The 13,105-nt window shown below is 27.0% G+C and overlaps 1 protein-coding gene across 1 annotated transcript in view; it reads left to right on the forward strand.

Moving 5' to 3' along the window:
* The first annotated feature begins 5,590 nt into the window (after positions 1-5,590).
* The window catches only part of LOC105363889 (uncharacterized), a 66,337-nt gene continuing 58,822 nt past the window's right edge, over positions 5,591-13,105 (forward strand). The window contains exon 1 of the mRNA XM_011501693.1: positions 5,591-5,871. The gene's annotated coding sequence lies outside the window, so the exon portion shown is untranslated. The remainder of the gene's footprint in view (positions 5,872-13,105) is intronic.

Below are 13,105 nucleotides of genomic sequence, written 5' to 3' on the forward strand. Positions count from 1 at the left end.
AACATATATAAATAAACTTTCACGATTAAAAAGATTTAGACAAGATTCTATTTTAATCTTTTATATTTATTTAATTCATGAAAAATACAAAGTTTTAATTATTAGAATATACGAGTTAAATCTTTAAATTGAAAAATGTAAAATTTATTTAAACGCTTGTTTTTTTTTGTTTTTTTTTTTCAATACGTACTTCTAATTATGAATTAAATAAATTTTACACTTTTCTAAATAATTTTCTATACTTTCAATTATTATATTTCCAAGCAATTATTAAAAGTCCTCCAAATTTCTCCTATGTCATCGAAATACTATAAAAGACTTAAAAAATATAATTTTGTAAATCTCGAATTTTTAACTGGTATCATTGTAAGAACTCATTCATCTTCTTTAATTAAATATTAAATGAGTAAATAAAAAAGTTAATAAATATTTTTAGATTTAAAATTATTTTAAAAAGGCATGAGTGAAGAGAGTAATTATGATTATAACTTGAAGTCCTGAAATTTAAAATAACTAATAAATAAACATACAAGCACGCACACATGCACATAGAAATCCATGTTGGAAATTACAATTCACAAAGAAAATGCTTGTATTTCGTCCTGTGTAGTAAATTAATTTAAATGCCAACTGATATATATATTTCGATTACTATCCTGTAAATCTAAGAATATCATTGAATATGAAAAAATTCAAACCATACAATCTGCGTGCAACATTATTGCGAATCTTTCTGAAGTTAGAAAGACTCATTAATACTAATAATGTCTTACTAACGTAGAAACTAGTAGTATCTATTACAATTGTTTCAACAAAAGCATATTTTAAAGTAGATAATTTATATATTTACTTTTTTTTTTTCAACGAAGTAAGTTCCTTTAAGATTTTATGGAAAATTTATCTCGACTTTTAATTAATAATATTAAATTTTCTAATAGAAAGAAATGGTTGTAGGCAAATTTATTGAATAATAAACAGCATTGAGCTATAATTTCTCATAATTTTATACATTTTTACTTGCAAGAAGAGAATTTCTTCAGGTAGTAGAATTTATTGTGGTCGGTATTATGTTAGGCAGCGAGATTTTGATGACCAATTATTAAATGTTAAGTATAAAAATCTTTTCTAAAATTATAGGTTTAAATTTGCCAAATTTACATAGTGATATTTCATTACATTAATCTAAGTAAGTAGAACTGAATTTAAAGTACAAAGTAAGCATAAATCATTATATTTATGTAACAAAAATTATATATACACTGACTGATTAGCGGGTATTATCGATCGAAGTTATTTCGATATTTTATTAAGTTTTCTCAACATATTTGACATATTTATTGTTTTGTTTTACTGATCTCTCGTTTGAAGTAAATATAATTTTTCAAATTCTAACTTTATTTACTATTATTTACTATTATTAGGTTTAGTTAGTTCCCATTCAACTTAATTATATGCTTATTACATTTTTTAATTAATACAAAGGAGACGATATTAAAGAATCTGTATAGTATATTATTTAATTTTCATATTGTAAATAAAATCGTAGGCAAATATTAATAATAATACTATTTGCTTTTTCAGTAATTGTGACGGCTGCTTTTATTATTATTATACTTAGAATTGAAAGTATAATATGGTGTACAGCATAATATTATGTTTTCAGTATACCCATTCGATGTTTTTGTTTATATATATATATTTAAATGAAAAATATGGCTCTAGAAAAACATTTTTTATATAATAATTTTTTGAACTATTAAATTATTTATAATTAAGATATATTACTAACAATGTAATATTTGTCTTTGTGAATTTTCATTTTAACATAAAATTTATTAACTTGTATGGCTATAATCCACCAATATAATTATTTTCTAGAATTAAACCAATTGATATTTAATATGTATTAATTTATAAAATATATTCTGTTAAATATTAATAAGAAAACCTTATCGGGCTTGTTAATTAATGTGTTTCAATAGCTTGAGGTTTATATTTTGAACGCATCCAATCTCCTGTAATTACATACAATGACGCACATATTAAATGTATTATTAATAATTATAAAATGTGTAGTTTATACTTACTGTAAATTAATTTTATTTTTACAAAATATTTTTACGGTTATATTAAAACATTATTACCAGAGTCTTTATCAATGCGTTTTAAAATTCATCTATCGACAATATGTAAAAAATTTCTTAATAATAACCAAATAAACATATGTGGCTAATAGTATCCTGTACAATGAGTTACAAAATTTGTTCAAATAGCTGCAAATATAATAAAATTTTTTAAACTTTGTTGTAATATTATTTATAAAAATACAAAAAGTTTAATAAAGCTGATTTTGAAAGGTTCGTTTCACCAATAAAATCCAAGGGGGCTAATTGAAATAGACTTGTAATAGATGACCGAAATATAATAATACCTACATTAGGAAAAAAAAATATAAGAAAAATCCGTCAACAAAAGTAAGAAATAATTAATTTAATCCCATCAACTTCAAATAAGCTATATATTTAGTATTGTAACCGCAGGTGCTAATGGAGTCGGGGAAGTGACAATTTAAAACACTTTCTGAGTTTAATCCACCATCCATCCCTTTTAATGGAATAGATGAAAAGACCTGCACACGTTTATCTGATTCACGTGTGTCTGGCATAAATTTTGTGAAGCAAACTTTATTTTCTCACTTATAGCCTTAGCCAGTGTACATAACATATTAACTTTAAAAGTTTGACAACTTATTCTTATTAAAGTAAAGTGGTATAGAATTATAGATCTTTGATACGTATTCTAGAAAAAAAGTAATGTCATTAAATTTATTTTATCTTTACGCATTTAAAGTAAATATTTATTTTTTTTTATATATATATATATAGCATTGATAATGAAATATTAGAATTTTGTATTATTTTGTATTGTTGTATTGCAACAGCGATCATTAGCCACTATTTAATTGTTTGATAATCTCTAAAACAAAATCTATGACTAAAAACTACAAATGAACTAAGCTACATATACAATGATATATTTATAATTCAACTTAATAATTGATTGTCCAGCAAAATTTTCACCTCTCATTCATAACATAAATTCATGGAATTTAAAAGACATTGATAGAATTAACTTTTTGAATATGCAACATTATTTAGATGAAGTATGTAACGTGGAATTTTTTTTTTTTTTTGGACACAATTTTGACACATACAGCGACAACAATCGATGCATAGGATACGCCTCGCAATATTATTCCTCTGTGAAGAAAAAGTTATGGGCGCGATATGTTTCTCATTTTGCCGTCGACATAAATTCTTTTACGACAAATAGTAAGTTTCGGTAGTTTGTCCCATGAATTTACGCATTACGATTAAGCATTGATCTACCAATGCAATTTATGGAACGCAAATTTATGAACTCTTTGTCGCTCGATCTCTCTTTTTTCTTTATGGGACATTTGATTGTCATTCGAAGTGAAGTGGTTTGAAATTTGCTGAGTGGCAAACGATTAACAACTGACATTCGCTACTTGCATGAAAAAAAAAAAAAAAAAAATTTATTTCCATTCTAATACGTGGAAAAATGTTTCAGGAATCATGAATAATTTTTCTCTATTTAATTAATTATACACTTTACAGAGCCGAATAAATCAAATCCAAGCAAACGCTATTCATAGTACAGAAGATAATGTGAATACTCTTTCCTCTTATCATCTACCAATGGATATTGCATTATTTTTCCAAGTTATTAAATTTTTTTAATAAATTCGAAAGATTATAAATTACATAGCCTTCTACGGAAGTAAAATAGTTAAGATATACGTCACTCGGGTATCTAAGACGGAAAGCTACCAAAACTTCAGTCTTATTACATGGAAGCACTATATTTGAAAATTGTAGGTCTTTTATGGCAACTATTAAGTATTCAATTATTTATAAGACATGAAAGAGCTAATAGTTGATAAATTTAAAGCCGTATTAAAATTCTTCATGTAGAATGATTTTAACGGTATTGCATATATAAATTTAAATATCGATTGGATTGTGAATAAAAATATATTCTCAATTACTCAATTAAAATTTGTATACAATTTTTAGATTTATTCTTATAATTATATAAATTTGTATAATTATTTGATTTTATATTGTCTCGTCCAATAATTATTTTGCGGTCGGGGGGGTCGTGGTGGAGGTGGGGGGGGGGGGGGGGGAAAAAACATTTTTTTTTTGTTGTTTCTTAGGTTTGTCACAAATCAACAAGATATTTTGTAAATTACAAATGTGTAGTACAAATATAAAAATCATTATCTATCGATCATAGGCATTTACCCTAAAATGAAAAGAAAAAATATTAAAATAGTTTTACAATATTACGATAATCTCCCACAATCTTTATTGCAGAAAATATTTGCAACTATAATTTCAATGATTTTAAGTCCATTTGCCGAATTAAAAAGCATTGTGAAAATATTATTTTAAATGCACTAATAAAGAATAGTTTCATTTACTTTTCACGAATATAATACTAGAATATTTATTTTAGGGACATATATTTTATCTACTTTAACATTTAATTTTTAAATATTGAAAAATGCAATTTTAATATTAATATTATTTCAATTCGACATGTAGAATAAACACCGAGGTATAATAATAAACGAATTTGATTTTTTAGTATTCAATATTATCTTAAGAGAATATTCTGTTAATCATTTAAAGAATTGCGATTTAAATGCAATTAATATGTACTCTTTGAATGTCCTTTTAATTTTGATCCTTAAAATTTTGTAAATGACTTAGAATTAGAATAATTAAGTGGAGATTTATGAATAATTATAATAGAATCATTGTCCTATAAATGAATAAAATTTCAGGATTTATTATACTTTCGTTTACTGAAATAATAGAATTATAATTTTTGTAAATTTAAAAAATTCACTGTTTTACAAACGTATATTTATATTGCTTTTTGATAAAAATTTGCTTAACTTCATAACTCTAATTAATATGCTGGTAAGAAATTCATTATTGCAAAATTTTACCATTTTAAATGAAATATTTCTAATATATTTTGATTAATTCTAGATACTAATATGATTATAGAATTTAATTATTAAAATGAACCATTCGCTTGTAATGTTACAATTTCATATAAATTAAATATTAATATTACGAGATATAAAAATTGCTTGAATTTCGTGAATTAATATAATATTGCCTCATTATTCAAATGAGCATTTAAAATTGATGTGAACAAAAAAATAAAATATAAGACTATTGCATTTGTTGAAGAAAGTTGATAAGTATTTAATTCCTTTATTTCAAACGTTGTAGTGAAGGAAAATACATGTTAAAAGATAAACATATTTAATTATATGTAATATGTGTAATTAAAGCAAGAGGTTCTCGAGGCACCAATCAATTTTTGAAGAAAAAGTCAACTATAATTTTAAAGTAATTGTTCGTGAAAATGCAGCATTTTATCAGTGACGTAAAATAAAAGTGAGGAGCAGTGTATGTTAGTGTTTTGTAATGCCAAAAATCTAAAAACATCGTTATAATCAATTGCAAATGGTGTAGTTCAAGATTTACTGGCTGATCCTAAGACCAAGAATATACACAGAAGAGGATTCATAGATTAGTAAAGTCGTCGTGGCATGATATGGTGAAGGAGGCTGCACGATGCAGCTACTGACCTTGAACTCACTTTTGATGTTCGACTTGGTTTTCCTGTTCTTTCTTTTCCTCGTTGGTGTCTCTTGCCTGGCTTATTATATCCCCGGATCCCGGCTACGTGCAATCGCCTCTCACGAGGTCATTAAAGTTAATCCATCCCCAAGAGCTAAAGCACCCATCGATGATGTTTAAGGTGGGCTATTGCACCATATATCTGCACGTGTTATGTACATTTAAATCATAAATTAATTAACATGACATATAATTAAAGGAGCATTTAATTTATATGTACCACTGGCTCTCGGCATTAAAACTTCTTCTATAGCATGTAATTCTTATAGATGTAATTGAGAGCACGAATTTTGACAATATATAACGCGATATTATTTTATTTATTTACTTAAATCCGTTATTGAAGTCTATTCAAATGAAAGTAGAAAAAATTTCTTTCTATATCGGTTTAATGGCTTTTATATCAATTGTAACGTAATTATTAGATAATTACTACAGCCGTTAATAGGTTTTTATTAATATTGTAATCATGTTTGATAGGAGTATGTTATTTTTATTTGTATGTGAGCTTATGTATAAATCAATTAATATAACTTGCCTTATATGTGCACTATATTTAAATATAAATTATATTTATAATAAGCATAATTCTAATAATAATTGTGCGATATGAATAAATGAATGAATTAATGGATATGAAAATTGTTATTAATTGTACGTAATAGCTCAATTTGCATTATAAATAATATATTTTCTTATCATTGTATTATCGTTAATCTTATAAATTGTAAAGCCGTAAAAATTGTTTAAATACATTTCAATACATCGATTTATTATTAAGTATAATTATTAAATAAATTTTTTCCTTATTTTTATCCTTACTAAGTATTAACGCACAAAGATTTGTTTGCGCATCAGTTTTTATTTATTTATTTATTTTTTTTTTTTTTTTTTGGTGTTTCTCTGTTTTTGTTTTTGTTTTTTCTTTTTCTTTTTCTTTTTCTTTTTCTTTCACGTAGCATTTCACTCAGAAATTATATTTTCTAAGACATTATAGTTGCATTGGATTAAGATTTATTTTCGCGGGTATATGTTGTTATGTGACGGATGTGCAAATATACATCTGGAATGCTTTCTAAAATGGAAATCTACGAGAACAGAGGAGAGGTCGTGTAACTCCGTGTCTGCACTCTATCCCCGGATAATGTAAATTATGTTGTCCTCGTAATGCATGTTCGATATATGCATACGCATCCACATATGCACACACGCACACGTAACGAAGCTTTTTGTCTCGTAACATTATAGTAGAAGTGTAGTATAGTTTTTATAATTTAAGGTGCATTTCAATTATTATGTCATTATTTACATTGTTACGTTGAACAATAGACATATTATAGTTTTTAATAGAAGATAAAGGCTTGCTAATAATCTACATCCCGTTTGTTTAAAATGTGAAACGTATTTTTATCATATGTGCAAAACGAAATTTATACACAATTTTATAATATTGAACAATTTTTAACCACACATAATACGAAGTTGTGAAAAATATATATGAGATATGTGAAATTTTAAATATTATATTGTTTTTTTTTACTTTCAAACCATAAGAGCTGATAGAAAATCTGGGAAGATTTTGTTATATTTTCATAATTTATAACAAGTAGACTTATTGTATTTATTGTTTAATTCAAATTAATACTAAAAATATTATAATAATATTATATAATAATATTAAAAATAAATTAGTAAATAAAAATAAATAAAAAGGCAATAAAATTTTATCAAAACTTTAATTTTTCTTCAGCCTTACAAAATATTGTTTTTTTGTTGCTCTACTTTACTTTCGTTTACTTTCGTTTTCAGTTTGATTTTTTTCCTTTTTCATCGCCGCCCATTCTCTATATGATAGTTTTAATAAATTTTATTAATATACAGCTGCATTTAAAATACATAGTCCATTAGATTATAATAAAGCGTTACTGTGTATCTATTACATACTTAAAAAATGTATGTAATTAAATAATTTTCAAATTATGCTTTTAAGGTAAAGTGTACTATCATCTTTCGTGTAAAGTAAAAATTTTTAATACGAAATTTTGCATATTTATAGAAAAATTCTAATGCATTTAATTACATTTTTTTATATTATTTATATAAAAATTGCTTCCACACCTGTTGTAAAATACATTGTTATGAGAAATATATTTCGTCATGGAAAAAAAAAAAAAAAAAAAAAAAGTTTACTTTAACAATATAAATAAAATTTATAGTTTGACTTAATCATTTAAGGTATGTATAATTTATCAAAATTATTTCTTTTTACGAATAGTCATTGTAACGAAGTTCAAAATTCATACAATTCTTTCGAATAGCGATGTCGTTGAAAATTTTCCGTTCATTTAGTCGACGCCTTTCTTATGTAACACGAATACTATTTGCATTACAAGTATTTACATTATATTTTCATATAGAACATATAAATAGCAATAATATAGATCAAATTCATAAGGCATCTTCTATATCATCTATATCAATACATCAATTTTGTTTACACTTTTCACTATGTAATGTATTACAGCATAAGCAATTGCATCCTGTCAATTTGCAACTAAAATTAATGATCAAAGTAATCTTATGAATGGTGGGAGGGGGAGGGGAGAGGCAAATTTTTTAATGATCATGATCGAAGGAAGTTTCGGTCCTTAAAAATCTAGGGAGTACTCGAGAGTCAGTAATTCCACGAGATTATTCTGAAATTTGCCTATTCTCGATAAAATTGAAGATTGACGCTTCTGTCGCCTATCCATGGCAGTTGAATTTTCATCGCCTAGTGTCCAAGTTTCCAGGCGCGCTTGATCCACTTTTGAATTATTGAATAAGCCAAGCGCATTCGGTGTGCGTGGCAAATACTACAGAGCTTTGTTTGAATGCATCGTTGTTAAAGTGATGAGCAGTGTTAGACCTCTTTGCATGCGAGTGAAGCCAAATGTGAGACTTAACAATGCGCGAATACGTCGCAGGTATGTATCGATTGGATTCGGGGGTGGTTCGCACGTTCGCACGTAGCTGGTGCAAATTGTAATAACGTTTATCTCGAAGCGCGAGGATAGGAAGGCAAAGAGTGTTCGGAATTCAAAAGTATTCAAAGAAATGCGCACCGTTGCCACATCAATAAGCGCATTCTGTATTTCAATATTTTGCCGGATTTTTCTGATAATGGAATAAACAGTAATGCAATTGGTGATGAGATTTCATTACGATTCTAAAACTTGTTGCGTAATTACTAAACTTCATTCGCCGAATTTTTTTTTTAATTGATGTAACAAACACGAGGTAGTGGTCTTATTACGATATCGTATATTATTCTGGAATAAATTAAAAATATATTTTTCCCTACTTTTTTTTTTACAAATATAAGTAAAATATCGACAAACAAAGTGCTCCTATCAATATGCTTAATTGATATTGATTCTAATATAAATACAAATAATTATATATATATATATATATGATAAGATAAAAGATAATATGACATTTTAATTTTTTCGTTTTTGTTTTATACTGCATATATTGTATTATTATATTATTTCAATATGTTCAATATGTTTTAATAAATAATCGATCAAGTAATCGTTGCTCCAACAAAAAAACAAGAGTTCGTATTTTGAATTTATTTAAAGAAATTTTTTGTTATTTATATATCTTCTTGTTAGTTTCATTTGAGTTTTGCAAAATTTAATTACATCAACAAGTGACAATTTACAGGGAATAATTTAAAATAGGAATTTTTTAGAATTATTTAGAATTTTTGGGAAATTATATCATTCCTTAATACTACAAACCACTTTTCATTTATTACATTATTATGTTTTATTCGAAAGGAAAGTATGTGTAAGTAACAATTTATCATACATCATAATACATGTAAGTTTTTTCTCTTAAACTGTGATTTGAGAAAATTAATTTAGTTTCACATAATTTCATCATAATTTGACATACCTTAGTAAATCATACTATTTGTTATTAATATTTCTGTATTAAATAAAATAGAGTCTAATCTTGAATTATAAAGTGTATAAAAAAAAAAAAATATTCTACAGCTTGCAGATAAAGTTTTTCAATCTAAATACATAATTTTTTTTTTTTTATAAGGCAAGTTTTTCCCACATATTTACTCTATATATAATGCACAACATATGCGCTGTTTGTCTTTTAATATGCGGACCATTAAATTGAGTTAATTAAGAAAGCTGTGCGCTAAGTATGTACATTGGGAAAATAACAGATTATCAAAGAATTCGCTTTATTAAATAATGCCAAGTATAATAAAATATGAATATACTCTGACAATGAATAATTTTCAGTTTATAATAGTATCGTTAATGAAAGTCTGTATAAGAATTTTCGGGTATTATTAGGTCATGAATTCAAGTTTATTTAATATGCACGGACAGTGTGATTCAAAGCATGAAAAGAACTTTGTGTCGCTATACTCCATCCTTCAGCTGTACATTGATGTCGAACTCACAGCATTATCAACTTGTCTCTCTAGATCTTTTCTGAAATATAAGAAGTCAACTTCGAGACAGCGTCACGCAGAGATTCTTTCTTCCGTATCAGCTGCAAGTTGTTGGACAGAAACAGGCGAACTTACTTGCAAAAGTTTTCGATGAAGTTTGACTTATCGAAACCGAGTCCCGTGAACAGATATTACGGAGCTATAGAGATGTTTCGAAGACAAAAATTTTATCTACTTTTCTTTCTTTTTTCTTTCTTTCTTGCTCCATATTACCCTCCTGCCTATGCGAGATTGCTACTTTGTCCAAATTTCTGTCATTTTCAGATCTCTGCATAATTTACGCTTTACAATGCCATTGTATATAGAAATTGAGCAAAACGGGTACAACGACAATTTGATTACTTTATATTATCAAAATCATTGTATACGAATGAATTAAGTATTGATATCCGTTTGAGTTATTTTTATGGAAACGAATGTACGATTTACAAGGCTGAATAATTTCAGTTACTCTACATTTCTATATAATTGTAAAGTTAAGTAATAAAATCATCTTCTGGCTAGACACTAATCGTTCAACATTAATTAAGAAAGCTTTCGACCTAACGAAATAAGGTAAAATATATATGAGTAGAAATTATAGAAATTGAAAAAAATTTCATTGTCATATATTTGCTAAAGTATAAATTGTATCAATATTTCCTATTTTTATATTCTATCTTAATTATATATTAGACGCCTAACAAAAGCATCGATTACGAGTAATCGACAATAGTAATACTCGTGTGGATTCGTCTTGCAACGAGGCTTACAATTTTGACAGCAGGTTGTGACAGAATATATACAATCTCTACAAAATAGATACTAATGAGTAAAGGGGAATAAAATTTAGAACTGAAACAGATTTGTGCTTAATAATAACATAATTCATATAAATAAATATTTACCGGTAATTCGTAATAATTGAAAATTTTCCAATAGAATTTCCAATAGAAGCAAACGGAACTTGGGGAACAAAAAGAAGAAAAAAACATCGTCAAATTCGTGAATTAAGCTTGTCATTGCCGTGGTTATTCAATGAACGACGGCAATGCCGACGGTCGATTATCCGCGAATGAGATAAATATAATATGCGATATTATTTCATGATTGTTTAATTAGAGTTGAAATCGAGGTTATGCGAATATTCGTGATGTGGTAGATGCTCGAACTCGAGGAATGAAGTTTTGATTTTGCTGGTCAAGCTATTATTTCCATGTAAGCTGAAAAGATTTCGTTTCATTGGTTACGGTAAACATGTGGAATTATGGTAAAATAGGACGGAAACTATTGCAAATTATCGATATGCTTTAGATTATGCAATACAAGGCAAAATATTTTATTAGCGCATAATATGATATTTGTTGTAATTTTTAATGTCACGCGTTGTAAGTTGCATGTGCAAGATAAACAGTGTTTAAAAATAATTCGATACAGCAAGTTTTATGCATTAGAAATTGAATAAAAGGTATTAGTGCAATGCAAGTATTACGCGTGGAAAAGATTTTAACAAAGTTAAATCTATATGTTCGTGAGATTACACGGGAGCTGGTTAAATCTTTAAATTTGATGGGATTAATCCTGAAAATGACATTAAATTTCAAAGTAGTTACGCAATAATTGTATCAGAATCCTCACTAGACAGAGCGAATTGATAGTTAAATGAAATATGTTATTATCAAGCATCGGTTAAGTCCACTAATGTCTTATGCATTAAACTCATTTCATTATTGTTAAATGCTCGTGAATTAATCTCGTTACGCTATAAATTGCGCGAACAAAATACTCTCATAATGCATTTACATTCGTTAATCTCAATGATAAAATATCATTTATTTACAGTACCATTAAAATAATGGATTTATTTATAGTAAAGTGACGTAAAATATATAAATGTGTGTGTGGGGGGGGGGGGTATGTAAGAATTAGCCGTATGACCATTATTATTTACCATACTATTTATTAAATAACATTTGTTGGACGAAACTAAAGTATTTATTTAATAAATAGTCGTGGCATGATAAAAATATTTGAAATACTTTTATACCTTTAACGATGCAAATCATAACGGCTCTATTTCTCAACTGGATGTTTAATAATCATAACAACCAGACAGACGCATAACTAATTAAGTAATAATTAAACCTTGGATAATATTAGGTAAATAGGAAGCTTATGTAAAATTGAGTGTTATAATGCTATTTCGAGACATAATATTATGAGATAAATAATGCTATTCGAATTGCCATGTGCCGCATTAATAATTCGAAATTTAGTCAGTAGTAGAGAGCGTCCTATGCCTGAAAATAATGTAAACTAATTGAAATAAAGTTTCAATGCGAAACTATGAAAAATTAGCAATTGAATATTAGAATTAGTAGAATTAGCAAAGAGTATACGATATGGCTAATGTATGCATTGGCTTGAAGTGACGGCACAGTGCCAAGAAAACGTTCTCATCAAATCCAAATTCAACATTTAAGATATAATTTAGATCGCTAACCTCTGTATATTAAGATGAGGCTTTCGACTACGTCGAGAATTGATTAAATAAAATAAAAAAAAAAAAAAAAAAAAAAAAAAAAAAAAATGGCGGTCGCATCTATGCGAATGTAGTTGGGAATCTCCATACGAAATCCCAAGATAAAAATATCATAAAAGATGACTTGGCCTTACGTGTTACGCCCGTCGCGCTATTTATCAACGCACACGCATGCAGAGAAAATAACAGACAGGTATATTTCGACACGTGGCGCGGACAGACATCGTGGAGAGACGGAGAGAGAGACGGAGAGAGAGACGGAGAGAGAGAGAAATAGAGAGCGATAGTGATGGTTTGAACGGGGTGAGG

The sequence above is a fragment of the Ceratosolen solmsi genome, unplaced genomic scaffold (genome assembly GCF_000503995.2).
Source record: "Ceratosolen solmsi marchali unplaced genomic scaffold, CerSol_1.0 scaffold28, whole genome shotgun sequence".
In the NCBI taxonomy this organism is placed as follows: domain Eukaryota; kingdom Metazoa; phylum Arthropoda; class Insecta; order Hymenoptera; family Agaonidae; genus Ceratosolen; species Ceratosolen solmsi.